Source organism: Thermobia domestica, chromosome 2, assembly GCF_964235325.1.
Source record: "Thermobia domestica chromosome 2, izTheDome1.hap1.1, whole genome shotgun sequence".
NCBI classification, from domain to species: domain Eukaryota; kingdom Metazoa; phylum Arthropoda; class Insecta; order Zygentoma; family Lepismatidae; genus Thermobia; species Thermobia domestica.
The window spans coordinates 383,268,280-383,291,885 of NC_137455.1; the positions used below are offsets into that span (position 1 = coordinate 383,268,280).

The 23,606-nt window shown below is 30.7% G+C and overlaps 1 long non-coding RNA gene across 1 annotated transcript in view; it reads right to left on the reverse strand.

Annotated features, from left to right (window-relative positions):
• Positions 1-19,036, reverse strand: part of LOC145678882 (uncharacterized) — a 231,375-nt gene extending 212,339 nt beyond the window's left edge. Inside the window, exon 1 of the long non-coding RNA XR_014130485.1 lies at positions 18,725-19,036. This is a non-coding gene — a long non-coding RNA (uncharacterized LOC145678882). The remainder of the gene's footprint in view (positions 1-18,724) is intronic.
• Between the last annotated feature and the right edge of the window lie 4,570 nt (positions 19,037-23,606).

The following is a 23,606-nucleotide window of genomic DNA, read 5'->3' on the forward strand; positions in this document are numbered from 1 at the left end:
GAATCAGCCAAATCTTACAATGGTAATCTCTTTTCCTTTTTTTGTGTGTGTCCAGATTTTTTTTAAAAAAAAGTACACCCAAATGGTTTGGAAGAATTTTTTCTTCTTAACCTGTTTAGCTATTTTTTTTCTGTAGCAAGTTTCTTTTTTCTTTTTTTATAAGTTTATTGTAGCCCCATTATTTTTTCTCTTCATTGTCCAATATCCTTCATTAGCTAGCAACATTCCTTGTTATATTGAGCGTATTTTCAGCTATCAAAGTTATTGATCACTATGCCTCCAGTGGCAAGTGCAATGATGTTCAAAAACCGTTCGATAGAACAGAAAACACACACACACACACACACACACACACATATATATATATATATATATATATATATATATATATATATATATATATATGGTAATAGAATTGTAGGATGAGGAGAAAAGAAATACATTATAAAAGAGAGAAGAAAAGAAAGCAGGCTTTCAATTTCGTTTTTTGTTGTTTCATAAAAGACAGAGAATATTGGCACTCATCGTGATAATTGGCGATGAAACAGGCCGAATAAAAGGCGATGAAGTGAATCAGTATATTCCATATTACCCGTAAAAGCGAAGCAGAAACGAAAATAAAAAGGATTTGAAAAAAAAAAGAGAGAGAGAGACTGTGTGTGTTAAAACGATTTCGAACAGGAAGGAAGGGTGAATGGGAGGGGGGTAGTAAGATGGAAACTGAAGCAATATTTTATATTAAATTTGAATGTATAATTGATTTTATTTTTACTATTATTATTATTATTATTAACCACAAGGTCACTGGTTGATTCCAGAGAGAATACACGGACTTCTGTATCAAAATGAAATTTGTAATTTTACGCACCGCGGTTACCCCTTTAGGCTAGGAGAGACGTATGATTAACAAATGTTATGAATAGAGACCGGATGTTCAGGCACTAAAAACTTGAAAAATAGGCAGGCAAATAGGCACTTAAAATTTAAAAATAGGCAGTTAAATAGGCACTGAAATGTAACTCAAAATAAGAAGATAAATACTCAATACATTTTAAAAAAATCAATTCAAGTCACAGATAATGTTCAAAGAATGTAGAAACATAACTCGGGTAGCGTTTATATATAAACAAACCTTGACATGTATTCCACATATATATTTGGTAAATACATTCTCTACAGCACTTTATCACTACACATAACAGTCCAAATTTTATACACTTTATCAGTACACACAGCAGTCCAAAGTTTTATAGCACTTTGCCAGTACACTTTGTAGTCCAATATTTTACGACATCTTATCACTACAAACAGCACTTATATTTTTCGGAAGAGGCAGAATTTTTTATTGAAATACTAAATTATATATTTTCCCCAATAAAGCCTTATTTTGAAGAAAATACATAGAATAGGCAATATTAGGCACCAAAGCAATTATTTAGGCAGGATTGGACGAAATAGGCAAAATGGGGAAATAAAATGGGCTTAAATTGAAACTATAACCCGCCATATAAACTTTAAAATATTATTTTTGATCATATCTTTAATATTAAAGAATAGGCATTTTGCCTATCACCCAGTCTCTAGTTACGAATGACGAAAATTTGGTGGAATGGGAATGTGTGACGAAGCGGGAAATCCCCGAGGACAATATTTTTCACCACTAACGCACTTGCCCTGGAATCGAATAAGGGACCTCTCACACTAGAAGTGAGCGTTCTACCAGTGAGCTACTGTAGCCTCCAGAAAAATTGTATCGCCGAATAAATAGTTGTGTAAATTGTTTATTTAACATTTCATGTGAAACGTAGGTATGGAGAAGAATACAGAAAATTAACTTACGGTGAACGTAAGTCTAATGAGGAAAGTGTAAGAAAGATTGGGGTAGGATAGAGTAATATTCCACTTTTTAAAAATAAAAAATGTACTGGTTAAAAGATTGGTTGTGAAGAAACTGAATTCTAAGAATGTGATCAAGGGATCAGTGGAAGGAAAGGGAGAGAGGAAAACAAGACGATTGCATCGAAAAGATGAATTGTTAACTCAGAATTATAGTAAATGAAAGTTCCTCAGTTTCCGACAACTAACGTGAAAGTATTGAATAATAGTAATAATAATAATATAATAATGATAGGAACCCCAAAGCATAAGGAGCATAAAAAAACATTTGACTTATAATTGCTACCCTGAATATGATTCTGGTTGTCTAAGGGTCTAGATAAAACTAGTTTTGAAAGCAAAATTACGCTAAGTGTAAAAGAAGCATAAAATAATGGCTAGTCCACGTATAACAAAGAAATAAATTTATTATTTTATTTCCAACAACAATGAAACCATAAAGAAAATCACATGTATTAAGGAGACTCGCTTTTTCTTTAATTCGTGGTTGTACCGCAATATTACCTTATGGAACCCCTACTTTTGTACGCTAAATAAGTAGTTGGTACCTTAGCACATGTTGAGTTTGAGAGTAAAAGAAAAAAATTCTTACGTACCTAAGTGAAATATCAAACTTGAGAATCTAAAACTATAACTTCAGTTCTGTGGAAAACAGGACAACAATTAAAGTCGTATTACAATATGTACTCGTAAAGTTTAGCTCACGGTTTCATGGTCAATGGAAATCGTGAATCAGAGGGATTCACAGACTGCTTCATTTGACAGAAGCTTTTCTACGCTTATTTGGATTTAGAATTCTAAAAAGTTGTGTCTGGCAGAAGAAAATCTTGAGCCTTCCGTAAAGCTTCCAATTAATCAACATCTTCAGAGTAATGTAGTCAAAGAGACTGAGAGTGATGTAGAATTATAAGATTGCTATTTATCAGTATTGTTGAGATGAATAGACTGAGAGTGACGTAGAATGATAAGATTGCTATTTATAAGCAATATTTAGATGAAGAGACTGAGAGTGGCATAGAATGATAAGATTGCTATTTATAAGCATTGTTTAGACGAAGAGTCTAAGAAAGACGCAGAATGATAAGATTGCTATTTATCAGCATTGTTTAGATGAAGAGACTGAGAGTGACGTAGAATAATAAGGCTGCTATTTATAAGCATTGTTTAAGCAAATAGACTGGGAGTAACGTAGAATAATGTGATAGATTTTGTAAGCATTGTGTTATTATTCCACGATGCACCTCGTATAATTTTACACCATCTTACAAACTTACTTTAACAAAAAATTCAATTATTGATAAATAGTATTTAAAAATTCAGTCTATTGTAGTAAAAGAAACTATGATATATAAAATACCAACAAATAGACACAGCATAAAATTTCTAGAAAGTAAAATATTTAAGATATTTCGTTACTTATATTACTTTCATTACTTATTTAAGATAAGTACATATTTCATTACTTATGTTATAACCAACTTTAAAATAAAGCAGAGCTCTAGTGTTCCCCACGAAGCGAGACTAAACAAGAAATAAGCATATCTCGTCTCGTAATTTTTATAGAAGTCTCGTTTCGTCTCGAATCCCAAAAAACTTTTCTCGTCTGGACTTAAAAATTTCTCGTCTCGTTTTGAAAACTTATGTGCAAAGTTTATGCTCTGATTTTTCTCTTAATTTTATCTAGAAGTTATCAGAATCCTTCTGCGTCACGAGAGGTCGGTAAAGAGTGTGATATAACAACAATTAAACCATATTTCTTACTGAAAAATACTGTGGAACGACTTTTCATATCATTAAACATTAATAAATTATCTTTATTATGTTCCTATAATCACTTTATCAACTTAAAGCTCTTACAATATTAATTGTGAAACACTGAAACAGTATTTGAGATCTAAAACTCGGGTGAATTTGTGTTGCCCACGAGATTCGGGAAGTCTGTCATTTTGTCTCGATTGTCGTCTCGAAAAGGAGACGAGAATTGTAATTTTCGGCTCAGTTCCAATTTAAAAACATACTTTTCTCCTCTTGGGCAAAACTACTGAGATCCCTCATACTTATGTGATCAGCGTTCGCCTATTCGGCGCGAGTGACTCGGGCTCAACTTCCGGCGTAAGTTCATACAGTTTGTTTTCTGCGTTAAACTGTAGGTCCACGTCTCACATAGCTTTAGTACTGAAAGATATTCCAAAATCTAATCCAAATCAACTAACCCAAATAAAGCATAATTTGCAAAACAATAAAGCATAATTATCAAAGAAACAAAAAATAGTGTGAGTTGCTGTAGTGGTTATGTATGTATTACACATAGACAAGTCAACGGTTATATATAGTCTATATTTAATATTCTAAACATTTCGAAAGCTGTATTAAGTTGTTGTAGATCACACGTGTATTATGCAGACTCACTCTTAATCCTGGTTGTAGCACAAGGTTAGCTTATGGCACCTCTACTTTTGTATGGTAAATAAGTTGTTGGAATCTTAAGACATGTTGATCAGGCCAAATTACACATCATAATTCCTAATCGTGTAGACTGTCTTCAAAATGGTATTGCTACACTAATAATCTGAGATAATCTGAACACCAGTAGAACAAGAACAATGCCATTCACGATGTAAAAGTTTATAGTAACACGTCTTTGAAACGTCAATGAAGCGTGCTTTCAAATAACGCTGAGTGGTAAATATAATCACTCATGAGTGTCTTGTTTAATAATGCTGTGTATCACCAATCCCTCCCGTTCACTAGGATTGCTATTTTCGAATGTTTTTCTAGGATTTATATAGTTATTAGTTGTATTCTTTGGGATGAGAACTATTTGTCTAGTGTTTGTAACCGTTAAACGTAAGACAGAACGTTAACTGCGAGTAAGCTGTCGATGAAAACATTTTAAAATAGCTAAGCAATACAATAATTTGAAGATTATTATTATTATTTTCATTTCGTGTTTATATTTCCTCGCAGCACTTTTCCCTAAGGATCTTGAAAATTATCCTAATAGTATTTCCAGTAAACTTAATATTTTGAAAAATAATGTTTTAGTTATTGGGGACTTTAATAATATATCCAAAATAGACTGGTTAAAAAAGAACCTTTACCTGAAATACATTATTACCTTAAGGTTAAGTTTCAGTTTTGTTGATTTCTTTTGGATAACATGTATCTTAGAGTGGCACCAACAGTTCCGAGTTTTGGACCTGTTTATAAGCAATACATCTGCTGTGTCCAATAAACATGACGAGCATATGAAAATGTCTGATATGTATGATGATTCAATTGTAACTAAAGTGGTTTTACTCCATATTTGTAAATCACATGGAACCGCTAAGCGTTTCCAATTTACCAGAGGTGACTATTTTTGTACGTTTTCTCAAATCGCAAATGCTGTTAATCGTGCAATATATATTAGGTAATGAAATTGCTTGTAAACATGTACTTGCGATGAAGAATAATATATCTAAATCTAGGTCTGGAAAGTCCAGATATTCTTTGTGGTAATCTAAAAAAAAAATATATATATATTTCTTTGCTAAGAATACGAAATATAAAACTTCTGAATGTATTAACAATTAAATACACAGACACACACACACACACACACACACACACATATATATATATATATATATATATATATATATATATATATATATATATATATATATATATATATATTGTAGAAGGGACTTCAGAAAAACAATTGAATGACGAGAGACAAACCCATTACAGAAGAATAGAAAGCGATTTAGCTTGTGTTCCTAAGAAAGTTTGGAGATATGTTAAAGGCGGAAAAAGTAATCGACTGATATTTTGAAAGGAGGTCTTCTATTAACTGATAATGGAGTAATGGCTGAAAAGTTTGCAGAGTATTTTTTTCATTAGTTTTTCAGGTTTTTCTGGTTAATCCAGATAACATAATCATTGCTTGTTACATTTTTGGTAAAAGTAAGTCTCCTGAAATTACAACTTAACATGAACTTATTAAATCTCTTAAAATTAAATGAGTAGTTGAAATTGATTATATACCTGTCTTTATTGTGAAAGGAATAGCTGAAATAATTTCATCTATTTTATCTTATCTTTTGAATTGGAGTCTTTACACTTATATCTACCCGGATTCGTGGAAGATTATAACAGTAACACCCATACCAAAACTAACAGTGATTGCTTCAAGAACTTTTGATCTATTTATATAATAATGTTTTTTTTTTTTTTGAAAATTTTCGAGAAGATAATTTACATATATGATTATAATAAGGTAACGGACGAAATTAATACCAACCATAATGGTTTCATGAACTGTAAAATCTGTAAGAAGTAATTTGGTAAACTTAATGTGAAATTTATTTCCACTTATTCATCAGGTGATCAAGTAGATGATATTTATTTTGACTTAGCCAAAGCATTTGACAATTTGCCCAATTATTTTTTAATAAATAAAGTAAAGAAATACAACCTACCTAACTGTATTATTAATCGGTTAACTTCGTATTTAAATAATGAGAAATACGTATATGGTGATGAATAAAGATAATCTTTTCTCTACCCATAGTATTACTTCTGGGATTACTCAAGGCATACTTGAATTAATATAATTTAAATTCAAGTAAATCAAACTGAAATAGGTAAATAAGCTAGGGTTATTAATAAATATAGCAATACAAATTACCAAAATAAAAGTTTATTATTATTATTAAACAGAAGAAGAAGAGCACAAGTGTAATTAAGAAAATTCTAATAGGATTAGAATCAGAAGTAAAATCTCTGATAGCGAGGAATTATGGAATTGTTTAGCTTTTACAATCTTTAATATGAAAGTGCAGAATATACTGCACATATATTTCATATTATATTACTGTTTATATATATTATATTTCTAGAACATTATAGGAAGCATCTTTCTGAGCATATTGTTAGTACACATCACAGTGAAGAGCAAGTTGTTATAAACATTGTTTATAATTACTACCAAACTAGTAGTCCAACACCAGTAATACACAAACTTATTAATGTTAATTAATACATGTAATGAACATGCATTATGTTAAATTAATGCCAATATAATTTTTATTTGTTTATTTCTTTTATATTGGCCAGATCACTTATAACATCAAAATTGACTTCAAAATGTTCTGTGCATGTAACATAACTGAAGGAGTGGCTAAAGTAATCAATATTTAATCAGCTTATAATATGTATATCGTTCATCGACTGGCAAAAACATTTTCGATCGTCAATTAGACCAAACTTCTGAAAATATTTAAAGAATTCGGGGTCAACAGGAGGTATCCTCCATACATTCGCAACCTATACACAGGACGAAGAATAAAGTTCCGCTTGAATCAAGGAGAAACCAACAGTGTAGAGATTGGAAGAGGATTTAGAGAAGGATGTTGTATGTCACCTAAATTATTCAACGTTTACAGTGAGTGCTTAATGAAGGAAGCATTAATGGAAGTTAGAGATTTCAAGATTGGAGGGAAGATCGTTAACAAGGTAAGGTATGCGGATGATACCGTTATTATAGCTAGAACGGAAGAAGGACTACAAGAAATGATAGATAAAATAGTTGACACTGGGAAACAATATGAAATAGAAATCAACATAAAAAAGTCGGAAGTCATGAGAATACCCCGTGAAAACTCGTCTTTACAGATCAGAGTGGAACGGAGAAAGCTGGAAAAGATTGCTAAATTCAAATATCTGGAAAGTATTTTGACGAGAGAGACTTACTGCACCAAAGAGATCAGGTCAAGTATCGCCGTAGCCAAAAGGCATTCAATAATAAAAGATTACTCTCAACTAGCAGGCGTAACATTGAACTAAGGAAGAATCTGGTCAAGTGCAATATATGGATTAAGTTACTGTATGGTTAGGAGACTTGGACATTACGGAAGTTAGAGAAGAATTATTTAGAAATGTGGTATTGGAGGAAGATGGAGAAGACAAAATGGATAGGAAGAGTAACGAACAAGGATGTTTTAAAACAGGTAGAAGAGAAAAGGACGTGTTTAGCCAATATGCTTCGAAGGAAGGTCAATTGAATTGAAGACATCTTGTAACGAAATTGTCTTTTTCATGACTCCATAGAGAGAAAGATGAAAGAAAAGTGAGGAATAGGAAGAAGAAGAACACAACTGATGGATGATTTGAGAAATAGAAGAAAATATTGGAAATTGAAAGAGGTATCTAGAGATCGAAAACCGTGGAAGAAATATTTCCAGACCCAAACCTGAGAAAGAAAGAAAGAAGAGAAACCTTAGTGGTTCCAAGACCTGCGGGCAGTCAGAATACACAAGAATATAATAATAATAATTATGACTTAATATTAATATAATAATAATTTACGATAATTCCTGATCACCAAATTAAATCTCCAGTAACTGATTAACCATAGCCTTTTTGGAGGCTTTATCTCCAGGGAGTTTTAATGTATAGAAAACATGATATACATAGATATAACAACAGACTGTAGTAAAAATGATTTACTAAAAATTTTTAATGGAACAATAACCATAGTCCCAAACAAAGGATTAAAAAAAAATAGTGGAGGTCTTCCAAATCCATCAGTTTATCTAGATGTTATTCATTCATGGAACATTATTTTATATTTTAAGAAATTACTTGTACAGTCACGAACATTAATAAATGGAGGTTGGAGCCATAAGAAATAAAGATTTCATTCTCCATTTATTAATGATCCTGACTGTACACTCCAACTATGTATATTAAACGCATTCACATTTTGTTTCGATTGTACGAATATGGCATTTAGCTAAGAAATTTAGCTTATAGAAATAGTAAGTTTTAGAAGATGTATATGTTCAATCTTGACATGAAAGAATCCTTTATTATTATTATTATTATTATTATTATTATTATTATTATTATTATTATTATTATTATTATTATTATTATTATTATTATTATTATTATTATTATTATTATTATTATCGTATGGACATCTTCAAATGTAAATAATATTATTTCATTCTAATTTTCACATCATTCGGATAATCCAAGAAAACATATTTCTTTAAAAATTTCCGAACAGTATAACGAGAATTGTAAAATATTTAACAAAACATAGTAATCATAATGAGAAAATCCATAAAACACTAGAGTCTGTTTAACAAAAATTGATGGATCCGATAGTGCTTCGGTTGAAGGAAAATTCGGTTAAACCAGAATAAAGATTTTTTTTAGATATATTGTACTGTATATTGGTATACAAACTGGAAGGATTTTCACAAACTTTACAGTACAGTGCAATTCGTGTGCTTAAAATAGACAGGGATGCAGAAATTGGTGAATACAGGTATTTCATATTGTAACAATGAACTTACACTTTGAAAAATTACTGTCAGACTAAAATAAATACTGTAGTCGTTTATGGTGTTTTTAAATAAAAGTCCTCCACGAGTAAAGTCCTTTTGTTATCCTGAATTTCCGGATTAATCGGGATTCGCTTAAACGGGACTGTGATGTATCAATAGAACTAATTTTCATTGTTTATTACTATGAACCTTTAATATTTTGTTCTTTACGCATTGATAGTAATAACATCACGTTTAATGACCGAACAATACTATTTAATGCTCGACCTGTAGCGGCCATAGAGTTAAGGATTCCTGGTTCAAGTCAAGGCATCCTTTTTCTCTTATGATATTTATTTTATCAAATACACAAGTCTCTAGCTAATCCTGCCATTTTTTACAAAGAGGCATGCTGGATTAACAAAAGTGCCGAATTATTGAGAGTATCTGAAATTGAATTTAACACACACGGTACTATACTTTACTAAATATAAGGTTACATACATGATCAAAGAATAAATAGAGGAACTTAATGCTTGACACTGTACATAGATTATCACTCACTATGAAGCATGTCCTAAATTTTCAGTTGAAGCAATGAAGATGCTTGATGACGGCATGCATTATCACGCAATTGCTTTACAAGCAACAATAAATGAAAGCCACAATAGTACTGTATGTATTTTTTCGCTACTACAGTGTAAACAAATACCATCGTTGATAGATTGTTGTAACGTTATACGACAGGTGCCAGATGTTGGGACCGGATTACTAAGAGGACGGACTACTGAGGGCCGGATTAGCAAGAGTCTACTGTAATATTTTGAAAGTGAATCACTTGCATTTGAGATCCGTTGAACTATACACAGTTTTATTAACAAGTATATTTTATATTTATATTTTATTCCTGAATAAAGCAAGTACCCAGCTTATTTAATTTGCCAATATTACAATTTTTGTTCAATATTTTAAAGTTGACAAATCAGGTTCTAATATTACAATTTTAGCGTTAATATAAAATTAATATTAGAAGTATCTTTGTTAATTAAGAGGCCTAATCACTGCGAAATTAAAATACCTCTCATTTTACAGTCATTATGTGATATCTTCAAATAGATAAAAGATAACCAAAATGTGAAACAAGAGCGTGTTAGACGATATTATTTTGCATGAGGCACCGTTGTCACGAGTCACCTAGTATCTTTTCTATTGCAGTCATTTAGAAAATAAATGCCGATTTTCTAAATGGCTGGAAATCGAAAGCAGATAAGTGAGTTGTGATAACGGTATCTCATGTAAAATAATATTGTCAAGCGAGCTATTGTTCCACATTTCGGTTACCTTTTAGCTATTTGAAGATATATAATTACTGTAAAATTAGCGGAATTTGAGTTTCGTCGCGATGGGGCCTCTTAATGTTAGTAGCTGCAAAGGATCTGAGAGGTATTTAAGTATGTCTATAATCGTAATTATGTAAATTACTCATAAATTAAGAATGTATGCAAACATTGTTTTAAGTAACTGATTAATATAAGAATTCTCTGTATTAAGTTTGTTATAATCTAGTTAGAGTATTTTAAGTTTTCTTACAGCAGTAAGAAAACTGAACACAATGTTTAGCCCACACACCTAGACAATAAATTTATAAATCATGGACAATTCTAACACATAATTGCTATTTAGAATTTCACATACATGTTCATGTTTCAAGTGTATATAGTTTCAAGTATGCATATATATATATATATACATTAAAAATTTAATTTGTACTATAATTTAGCGTGGTCCATTTATTTTACACACATAGCTGTAATATGTATATACATACATATCACATTGCTTTCATATAAGTAAAATATACTTTATATATTAGTCGGTACTAAAACAATTTTATTAATGGTACGCGTTCTCGAATTTTTTTAATACTGCTAATAATGACATTTTATACAAACAGGCGGTCATGTTATTAATCGCATAGCTGTAATAATTGTGTTATCATTCTTATTACGAGTTCAATAAAAACAAAACTGCTTCCGTACAATCAAAAAAATTTGTTATACCTATAATAAAATAACTATCAATCTTATTAGGTGCATAGAAGAAATATTCATAAGGTGCAAATTAATGATAATTACTACTAAATTTCCCTATAACTATGGTACTTGAGATTTTAGTGTTAATAAAAGAAGAACTTAATGTTTTGTTAGTTCAGTGTGTTTGTTTCTTCTTTAATCACTGTTAATTATGTGGTAAATGTATGTTAAGTTCATTAATAAGAACTACCAGTGGTGTTTACATAAATTTATCTTTGAAATGAGGTGAATTACGGGTTGATATTTTGTTCTCAATTAATATTTTTTGATGTTTTTGAATTTGTTCACTTATTGTATGTTGATTTGCATGTTTATCAGAACTCGATTCATTAATTTTATTGAATTTTATTAACAATAGAGAGTTTAATTTCAGTGCTTATTTAGAAGTACTCTGCCATCTTAATACTAAGAGGATAGGATGTCTTATCTCGGGAAGAAAATTAATTAGCACGTCCGCGTCCAAGTAAATATTATTGCAAATTAATACAAAAAACTGCCAACATTGTAGCTGCACTGTATGTTTCCGAGCTTTCCGTGAAATAAGCAGTGCTGGGACTGGCCAGAGAAAAGATGAGTAACCATTATATTAATCAGATAGTGTTGGAATTGCAGCGACAACCCAGCATCGTGAGGACAATTAGGGAGCTACATGAAAGAAATAAGCAGTAAACATCGCTCTAGAAGACCAGCATTTAACAGTGAGAGGAACCAACATTTTCACAAAGGTATGAGTACTACAAGCTGCCTGGTTGATCCTAGTTCCCTAAGGGCTGTCGTGTCACTAGTTTGGGTTCTTCTTTTTAATTAATAAAGCAACATGTAAACATTATATCTCTAATTACAGTTTCAACCTACTCCTTTACTTCAGCACAATAATTTCCCAGTATTTTGTTTATTCTTTAGAAATTTAGGAAAAAACTGATCAGTTTAGTCGTTAGCAGACCTGCGACAGGAAAATGAGCTAAAACCTGACTTTGGACACAATACCCAGACAAAAGAAGGTAACATTACCTATGTCGAGATTAACATACTGAATTGAAATGTTACGAGAATAAAAGTATCCTAATGCCAAGAGGTTTGGAATTGTTAGTATACTATGTAAATATGTATCATCATAGTATATTCTACCATTGCTTAATGTACGCCTAGAGAAATATATCCTTATGAAATTCATACTCATTCCACAAATTATCTCAAGGTGGAGCTGGTTTCCAAGTGTCAAACACAAAATGATATAATTTTCTGTCACAATCGCAAAATAAATACCTGCATGTAGTTCATTTAGCTCTGAGGTCTCAACTAATAGACCAATTAATTGCTTTCTTTCCACTTTCTACTCAACTAATTCAAAAAGTAAACGTATAAATCTTATACATCAGTACTGACTAATAAAGTCGAATAGTTTTGTATATATTTACAAGGTCAATATTTGATTTAGAAGCTTCATTAAATATATTTTATTACTTTAATATAATTCTATGTATCTTGAGCTAATGCTAACTTTTCTCTAATAAATTTAGAGGGAAAACCGTTACATATGATTGTTGAGTTCTTCTCGAGCACCAAGGTTATAGGAGAACTTACAGGATTATGTTGAGATTAGAACCATCGTATTGTGTTCCATGCTCTCCCAGTGGGAATCAAACCCGGAGCCACGTCACCAGAAAGAAAATGTGGTCAAGCTATCGCACTCATAATATATGTCTAGAAAGGATAATAATGTAGTTGTTAATGTGTTTCTGTCGTATGTATATATCGCAAATGCCTTAATAAAGAAGCCTCTTTATAAATTATTCACATGTCTACATAGAGCGCATTTTTTATAGTAAAGAATATCTTCTAATTACTAATTTTATTGGGGGCCGCGGTGGCTCAGTGGTAGAGCGTTCACCTCTGGTGCTTGGGGTCCCGGGTTCGATCCCAGCCCCCGCCAAGTGAACTTTGTGGTGGACAAACACCGTGTGCGTGGGTTTTCTCGGGGTTCTCCCGTTTCCTCCCACTTTCTTCATTCCACCATTTCATTCATCACTCATCATCACCGTCTCCTTTAGCCTAACCGGCATAACCGTGGGACGTAAAACTCAAAGATTTCATTTCATTACTAATTTTATTTTCCTATATGCTAAGAATTTATCTTTGGGACAATATAACAGACTCCAAAAAATAAAGAAAATTAAAATTAGATATTCGAAAGAGTAAGCGTTTTACAGATTTTGCTTATACAAATTTTGTCACTCTTTTGTAATCACCTAGTTTTCACAATGACTATTTTATATTTTTTGATGTATCTTTCTAATGGCAAATATAGGTGTTAACTGCTCATAATATAACATACTAGAATATATATGTTAGAAAATAATTCCTGAAGCTAGAAAATAATTAAATATTTTATATAATAATTACAGTGTACAATTATCTATATTTTTATTTCGTTACATTCTAATAATTAATGGCACAAATTATATTTAAATTATTTAAAAATCATTTATAGGCTAATGGCTTATCGTACTCCTATTAAACGATATAAACATTTGCTTTTACATCTACATTAAACAGTGATATAAGGATTCGTCCAACAAAATTAATTTAATTATGATAGTTTTTGAGAACTTTCTCTGAAGAAACTTTATTCCAAAATAATTACAAATGCAATTAAAATAATATATATTTCTAGAAAATTAATGAGTCTTGGAAAATTACTCAACCTATATATCCAGCGATAAGTAGATGTTAAAATAATTGACAGGGTCATTAGATACGAGGATGGATTCAATTTATGTAGACAAAGTTAAAATTATTTCTGTATTAACAGTCCTATTTAAATCTCAGAAAAATGTTATGTAAATAAACACATGTTATTAGTGTTCATATTCAAATATAGTACACAATATTCTGAGAGCTCTTAGAAATTGGACATGACATTTAAGTGTAAACGCTAATAACAAATTTTTCTTAAGTTAATACTTTTAGGAGTAACTGAAGAATTATGAATAATGACACAGTAAAAAGAATTTTAACTTTCCAAGTTATTTAATTCGTTATTAGAATTAGTAATTAATTAAATATATAAAGTTCTTAAATTGTCTTACTCTTTACCAAATCTGATTATAAAACAGTAAACTACAAGTCTTGTTAAAATATCTTAAGATTATCAATCGATTTTAATCAATAAAAAGTACAATAATTTGTTTACGCGTAAAATTAAAAATTTAGAGTCATAAATTTGTCGTATAGTCTACAGTTGCTTCTATAATATTTTAAGTTTTCAAAACATTCCAATCAGTCTCTGAGTTTTGAATATGTTTATAGGCCACAATTAGGTTAGAACAAAGAATGTTTTAATTTACTTATGAAATGTTTATGAATATTCTCAAGAAGTTAGCCTCGTTTTGCAGTGAATATTCATCTCTTTTAAAGCAATTATATAAAAGTACATTTGAGAACCATATTATAAATGCAGTTTTACAAGGTCAGTTGAAGAAATAGGTAAATATAAACAAACATCTAGTAATTTTTCATTAGCTCCTTTTCAATACCGTACCTATCTGATACATAGATGTATAACTTAAGGTAGAATCTCCACAAGAAATTCTCTCGTGAGGAACCGAACCCATGTTTCCCTTAGTAAAGTAAAGCAAAAATACAGAATATTGAGTAGAAATGTACTGAATTTATAAAAACTACGATTGAATTTTAATTTTAATACATTAAGCAAATAAATTATAAAGCAGAAGGCACAACAATTTACTGCTTTCAATTGAAAATAACTATTTCCAGATTTGAAAGAATTGAAATTAAATTTGTTTATGTGAGTTTAACATTGAATTTACCATCCCCATAAGAATGTACTCAACGTCTTTTTTCGAAAAGGATTACTACAGAAATAAAAAAAGTATAGATAATACTATTGCAATTTTTCTAATACTACTTAATTATTTCACTGTATTGCATTTTCATTAAAAAGTTTAAGCATTTTGCTAGATTCATATTTTTATAAACAAAAATATGTTAAGAAATTTTAATTCTTTGTTTTTAGCACGATTATAAAAAAATAAAAAAAGTATGAGTTGAACAATAATTTGTTCAAATGTCAAATTTTAAAAAAAACTTAGTCATAATATTCGTAATTTGTTAACGCGGTAAATGTCAATAATTCAATGCTCATTGTAACATTTTTAATTATTTAATAACCTAAATTATAATCTACTGTATATTTTTAGTAGACATACCAATGGCATAAATTATATAAGCTTATAATAAAAATCTTGAGTCGTCAAGAGTTGTTGTTATTATTATTATTATTATTATTATTATTATTATTATTATTATTATTATTATTATATCTAATCATGAGTTACTAACAGGTAGAAGTTAATAATTTAGCATTAAAATAAAATATTTATTTCTTATATGAATAATTATAAGGCGTATAGTATAATTTGTTTTATGTGACGTAATGTCACATATAGGTTCAGTAACTTGCTATTTCTTTTTAATAAAATATTGAAATTACGCAATGTATTATTTTTTTTCAATTAATAACAAAAAGATATTCGTACATTGTTTCTTCAACTATTTACAAATGTAGTTATTTATAACCTGTGTGTCTGTAATGTTTACACACGAGTTAAGATCTTTTCGCATCACTGAAAGTGAAAATAAAAAAGAATTTTGTTTTGTCCTTAATTTTGTTGTAAAATTTTCCAATAAAAATAATTTTGAATTAGATAAAAAATGATTTTATTCTTTTGATTATTAAAATTATGTATACATTGTCGATGTTGTAACGTCAATATTTAATTTTCAGTGTTACTTCTTATAATATCAGAAAATTTAAAACAAAATTTTTAAAGATGAAAAACTGAATTAAAAATGAAAAATATAATAAGAAAATAAAATTATATTTTTAAAAAAGTGAGGTTGCGAATTGTATAGAAGAATCCTCTAGATCCATTACACCCTTATCCACACATTGTTAAATACTCGTTTCGCTAGAAAGAATACAAGCGAAGAGCAATATAATTTCTATGAGTCATTACCTTAGCATTTGACGTTCCTATAACGGGGAACATAAGACGAATATGATGCCGGTGGAAAACTCATTAAAAATTTAAGAAAACAACAACGTGCACTTGCTTATTCTCGAAAGAAAAGAAAAGAAAAAGAAAAAGAAAAATGAAACAAATTCAAGAAAGCGAAAAATAGAAAAAAACATAAATGAAATAAAGTAAAACAACAGCAAAATAAATGAAATTGTTAAGAACTGACACCAAACTTTTTTTTTCAAAAAGAAATACACTTGTTTTATATAAAAAATATTTTTGTTATGATTTTTCAGTTTTCTTACTAGTATGGAATAAAAAATATAAAACTAATTACACTTATTCTTTTCTGTTCGATATTTGTATTTTCTTAAAAATGACTTTGTGCGTTCGAATCTTATTTTTAACATGATGTTTACAACAGTAATAACAACGTTATAAAAAAACAAGAAAAATGTTAAGTGATATAAGGTTTATCTTGCGGAGAATGTCACCTGGTTGTAATTCAACAAAAATACTTTAAAACTCAAAACCAACATATGTCAATAAAGAAAATGTTTAGTTTTTTATATCAATATTTTTAAAAAGAAAATATAAACCTCGAAGGCACAAGCACGATATACTTTTGTAGTGACTACATGTGATCCGATTGAGTTTCAGTCAAGTAAACTGCGAAGAGTCTTTTTAAATTGCGTTTTTTAAAATCAGTTTTAATATATAAAAAATAATAAGATAGTTAAAAATAATTCCTTTGTTGTGTCTTGACATAATTTTTGTATTCTGTAAAAAAATATAAAAAGTCACGATTATTATTAATAACAAAGATTTTGTTATTTAGTTTGGTTACAATTAGTTGCTTATTAACCAGATATTTTAATGATATCAACTTCGAATGATTTACAGACAAAAAAAGCCATTTTATACATTTATTAGTGTAATTTGTTTCTAGGAAAAATTTATGGATATATTTGAAGTTATCTGTAAACATTTTTTCCAGTAGGACGAAAGTTGTGTCTGATTTTTTGGGGGGAGGTATAACTAAAATATTGTGAGAATATTTGTTGATTTAATTAGATCTATTAAAATATTTGTTGGACAACAAAAATTTTTGAGACATTCGACCCTGAAAGTACAATTTCTTGAAAATATTTGTTGGTTTAACTTTAGTGTTCTTTATGTAGTAACAATTAAATTTTATGATTTTTGCCACCTTATATATGAAATATATCATCTTAAATTCTGAACAACGTACTGTATATTAAAATTGTAGTCGATTCTGATACTTTATGATTGAAATTTTTGTTAATGTTTCACCATGACAATAATATGTTGGTATTTGTGTTTAATATCCCTCTCTATAAAAAAGAAAGTTCTGAGTAATTACCTAATTGATTGTTCAACATTCAGGCTAAACAACTTAAGCTAGATACTTTAAATGTGGACAACAAATAGTATTTGTAACGTACGGTATCACTAAGGAGGATTTTTTGAAATTTGATAAGGAAAAGGGAGTATAAGTGGCAATCATTGCATTAAATTATCATATGTCGGAATCTCTGAAAGTTAGACATATGAAATTTGTCAAAATATAATTAGGATAACATGTTATCACCTAACTTCCTTCTATGACAGAAGAAACTACAAAGTAAGCCTCGAGCCATTGTTTGGTTTGTATGAGAAGATAATTTACAATAGGAAGACTTGAATCCGCAAACAGACACACCGAAAGAAAGCTATTTGGCCATAAGATCATAGCCCAACTAAGGTATTACTAACGAATTGCTAGGTGAGTAGTTATATTATTTAAAAAAAAAAACATATTGTATTTTATTAATCTAGTAGGATAAACTAAATTCAATGTTATTATTTCAAGATGAAGTGTCGTATAGAATAATACAAAGAGGTATAAATCTCGCTTGTAATTGGGATCTGTTCTCTTCACAGTACCATATTTTTTTGTGGCCTTGGCTATCGTACAATAGTGATAAGTGTCTATTAACACTCGGAAAATTTTCACGAAACGCGTTTAAAATATTTTTTTAACAAAAGAAGAGCTCGTATTGAAATATATATTTTAGGGTCTATAACAGAAACGATTAACACATATCGTTTTTTGATTATTACAATAAAAATGGCATATTCACTGACACACACAGTCACACACACACACACATAGATATGTTTCGCCAGTTAAACACAAAAATTGCACATCGCGCACATGTTTTTTTGAGGAGGCGGGAGGAAGAAAAATTCAAAAATTTGTCTCTTTCCATGTTCTTTTCTTTTTCGCAGCACATACTTCATTTGGCAAAGCAAACTGTTCAGTTTAGTGTAGTGTTCTAATAAACATTGTGTTAAAAAAGGATTGGCTTACCTTAAGTATTGGATGTCCCGTGTGGAACCATAGTTGACTCGGACCGATGACTAGAAGAGTACACGATGCCGTTCGGACAGAAGCAGTTATGGAGCTGGGAATGGTTTACCCTGCTTAGGTCCCTAGCATGGCTACCCTATCCCCACAAAATCCTCGCTCACTCACTCACTCTCTCGATTTTCTTCTCTCTCTCGCTCTTTCTGCTACACACTCGAGAGAACAGTTCTACTGCGCCCGCTCTAACACTCTGCGCTGGGATCCCAACTTCAAACAAGTTACCGCCCACCCCGCAGCAGGCTTGCAAAGCACATATGCTGGACCAACCATGCAGCCTCCGCTCTGTAACATCTCTCTCTCTCTCCCTCTCCCTCTCTCTTAACTGGGGATACATAGCACACTCCTCCCATGCCGCATTTCGCATACTGAAAACCCTTTCAGAATATATTTTTTTTTGTAAAAAAATTTTTACTATGTTGCCTTTTCAACATTACATGCTATTCCCCTTTTATTCTTTGCATCATACTATACAAACTGGAAACACAATAGTGCATCACAAGCGAATATAACCTGATGCTCAAATCTGAACACACGTTCGACAGGCATTGCAGGAATGCTTTTCTAAACGAATGAGTGTGAAATTGTATTAGAAGCAGTAAGGAACAACATTTCCTTTAGAATCTCTATGAATAGTGTGAGAATTAGTAATCACATATTGACAAAGTACATCACATGAAGATTTGAATGAAATGGTGGAATGAAGAAAGTGGGAGGAAACGGGAGAACCCCGAGAAAACTCACGATCACGGTATTTGTTCACCACAAAGTCCACACGGCTAGGATCGAACCAGGGACCCCAAGCACCGGAGGTGAACGCTCTACCACTGAGCCACCGCGTAAAATTTAGAAGAATGGCATTCAAGATCAGATGCATGAATAAATAAAACACTCTAACTCATTAAATTTCAAGCATAATTTTAAAAAAAATCAGCCATAACAATTAATAAATAATTTCACCCAGTTTAAGCTTTATTTAACACGATTACAGTAAATACTTGTATTATTTTACGCGGATTAACGTGATTTTTATCTTCACACACAAAAACTGTATTTTGTGGCTTCATAACTTTAGTATGGGATATCGGATTCGATTACAGATGGGAGTACGTGGTTGTAACATAGCTTTAAAATCTAGGTCCTACCGCTAAATAAGAACGAAAGACTTTAAATAAACAAATAAATCTGTGTTCTTAGAATTTTCAATATTGTTCCATAATGTCTTGTTAATTTCAGAGATTTACTTTATGCTAATAATAAAAGTAATTAATTAAAGATATAATTATTTAACATATTTCTTTAAAACTACTGAAAGTTCTTTAAGAAAACTATACACCTTCCTAAAGTTAGTTCTGAAACCATCTATGTGCCGTGACACAGTGGTAGAGTTCTCACCTCTCGTGCGTGGAGTCACTGATTGACCCCAGCTTTCACCAAGTGGACTTTGTGGTTGACAAACACCATGTGATTTGGTTTTCTTAGGAGTTTGCCGTTTCCTCTCACTTTCATTATTTCACGATTATCATCTGTCATATCATAAACGTCTCCCTTAGCCGAGGAACATAATCGTGGGAGGTTAAACTCAGAAAAATTCAAGGATTTGTCTTCCTAAATTCATGAGTATAATCAGAGGTACCCACGAGACATGAATTAGGGATGTCTTGTCTCAAAAAGGTGTCGTGTAAGTGATGTCTCGTTTTGAAAACTATATATATATATATATATATATATATATATATATATTAAAAAGAAGTACTCTGTCTCGTCTTCGGTGCACGGTGGCTCAGTGGTACAGCGCTTGCCTCTGGTACGTGGGAACCCCTAGGCCAAGTAAGTTTGTGTTGGACAACATTGTTCCGTGGGTTTTCTCGGGTTACTCCCATTTCCTCCCATATCCTCATTCCACCTATTCTTCTATCATCATTTATTTGCCTTAATCATCTTAGCCCTTAGCCTAAAGGACATAATTGTGGGACTTAAATTGAAAGATTTCATTTCTATTTCGTCTCAATTCGTAATACATATCCAAATAATAAATACATATTCAAAAGTGTCCATTTAACTCCAAAACTGGAAAACCGATTCTAGTGAGTTAGTTGTGACGAATTCAAACAAAAATCTGGGGAGCTGACCACTAACATATATGGTGGAGTAAGTTGTATGAAAAAGAAATAGTAATAACAATCAGTTTGTGTCTTTTCATGTAATAACTGTGGCTGCCTAAACGATTTTCTTAAAGCTATCTGAAAACACGATTTACATTATTCTTAACTTAGAAATAAAACGTGTTCAGGACGTATTTTGTGGGAGAAATTTGTAACATTGTACGTGTTAATTTCTGCTCGCATTTACGAGTTTTTTGGACAACAAGACAGACACTTATATGTTCAAAATCTTCTACATTAATTTAATCTGTTTTCTCGCGAAAAATTGTACTTTGAAATAGTAATGAACTGTAATTGTGAAACATTTTCATATCTAAGAGCTGTTGTACGATGTAATAACGGTTTAGTTATTAAAATAAACTATATTATTCCTACTACTCAAATTTAAGTGCAATTGTCAAAAATTGAATATTATAATTTATTAATTTATTATAATTACATTTAATACCATAAATGGGAGCTGCGACAAACCACGTAAGAAAACATACACTGGAAAAAAATTCTGTAGTTTAAATTATCGAATTTCAATGTAAAATCATTTACCCTTCATTTCGTAAGTTGATATATATTTCCTCAGATTTAATTACAAAATTTACTGTTTTTGTTTTACAAATTTACAGTAAATTTATAAGAAATTATGTTATTTTTATTGATAAAAATGTAATTTTACACCACTCCGTATTAGTAATTTTACTTTATAGGTGTAAATTGATTTACATAGAGGTTTGGCAAATAGATTGCCGTCGTTTTTTGTAAATTTACCTGTGATTTTTTTACAATGTACAATTTTATTCCTGCAAGCTACGGAAAAAAAACTTATGTAGTGTTTTAAATGTTGTAATGTATACAAAAAGTAATACATTAGGTAAATTTTCTTCCCATATCTTGTTGCAATAGATTTGTTACTTTTACAGGTCCGACTACCCTCGAAAAGCGCCACTGCAATACACAAAACATGTTATGAACTTTAAAAGTAGTATAGTCTTTTTAGAATTTAAAAAAATAACATGCTATTTTTTCTGATAAAATATCAAAGTGCCTTTACATAGTCTAAGTAATAAACATTACATAGAAAGTGCTTTTCACGTCTTATCTTGGTAAATTTTTCTTCTAATTTTGTAAATGTGTGTACAAAATTAATGCTTTGTTTTTCTCCCATTAATTTCATCTATAAGTTATCAAAATCATTCTGTGTTACGAGAGGTCAACGAAGAGAATGATATAACAAACAATTAAGTCATATATTTCTTACTGGAATATAATTTATGTATTTTTAAATGTTGATAAACGTTCTTTATTGTGTCCGTATATTCACTAGATCAATTTATACTTTTTATACTATGAATTACAGACTTGGGTCGACTAGTATTGCTCACAAAACTCGTGAAATTTCTGGTGGTCTCGTCTCGAAAAGGAGACTAGAAATGCCATCTTTTTCGTCTCGTCTCGAATCAAAACATGCAGAGTTGAGAATTGAGGTGAGAATCGAAACAAGATCAGAAATTTCAAGTTTTATGCACATCACAATGAACATTTCAAAAGATGCAGATGAATGCATAATATTCCCACACAGATATGCGTTTACGTGTTTTATTTATACGCACTTTAGCGAGTTTTCCCTTGATTTTATTCAAATTAGCATTTCGCTGAAGCCAATACTGGGAATTCTCTTGGACAAAGATATATAATGTATGTGATAGTTAGGGATTTAGGAATTAGGTGTCTGGGGTTTAGGCATTAATGGCATGTTAGCCCATTACGTATGAAAGATGACGTCCCTCGGCCATCACATTCTCCGAGGAAAGGGAAGGAAGAAAGGATTGGGATAGGAAAGTAGGTATCATCCCGGCATTTGCCTGGTGTGAATGAGGGAAACATAGGAAACAATCACTCAATATGGTTGGCCTGAAAAGCGTTTACACTTTTTCGACCGAGTGTCCTCACCGGGAATCGAACCCGGGACCGCTCGCACACATAGATGATGGTGTTACACGCACATTAGTTTAGCCGTCTCCATTTGTTTTAGGTCTTTTAAATTGATCAAAATTTATAACAACAACAGAATAACGCTACTGAATTGATACAAATTATTGTTGTACAGTTTTAACCCTTCATATATGTTAAGAAGTTAAAAACATACATGCATAACGAAAACTCTATCAAACGAACATCAAGGTAAAAGGGATAAATCTTAAGCTAACAATGTAAAGTATTTCTATTCTTTTTCGTATAAGGAATGTACGCAATTGGTTCTGAATTCTTTAATACACTTTAATTTCTTCGTATTCTGTGAATAAACTGATTTAATCGAATAGACTGTTTACAACTTCACATTCATATTTCTTTTAAAGTTTCAATGAATTCCTAAACGGTAACTTTACGGGCATAAAAATACGAATTTGTCTTTGACTTAACGCTTATCCTAGTTGAAAAGTGTTTTGAGCTTAATAAGCATTATAAGAAGTAAATACAACGGTTTTCCATATCTAATATTTGCGGGCCACTACAATACATGCGAAGATTTTCACGGAGTCCAGTGGCAAATCTTGATGAAGTTATGTTGGTAGTGTTATATATGAGACGAGAAATAAGGCTCTCTCGTCTTCTCTCTTCAGAATTGTGTAGAAATCTTGGCTCGTCTAGATTCTCGGAGAATTCTTTAT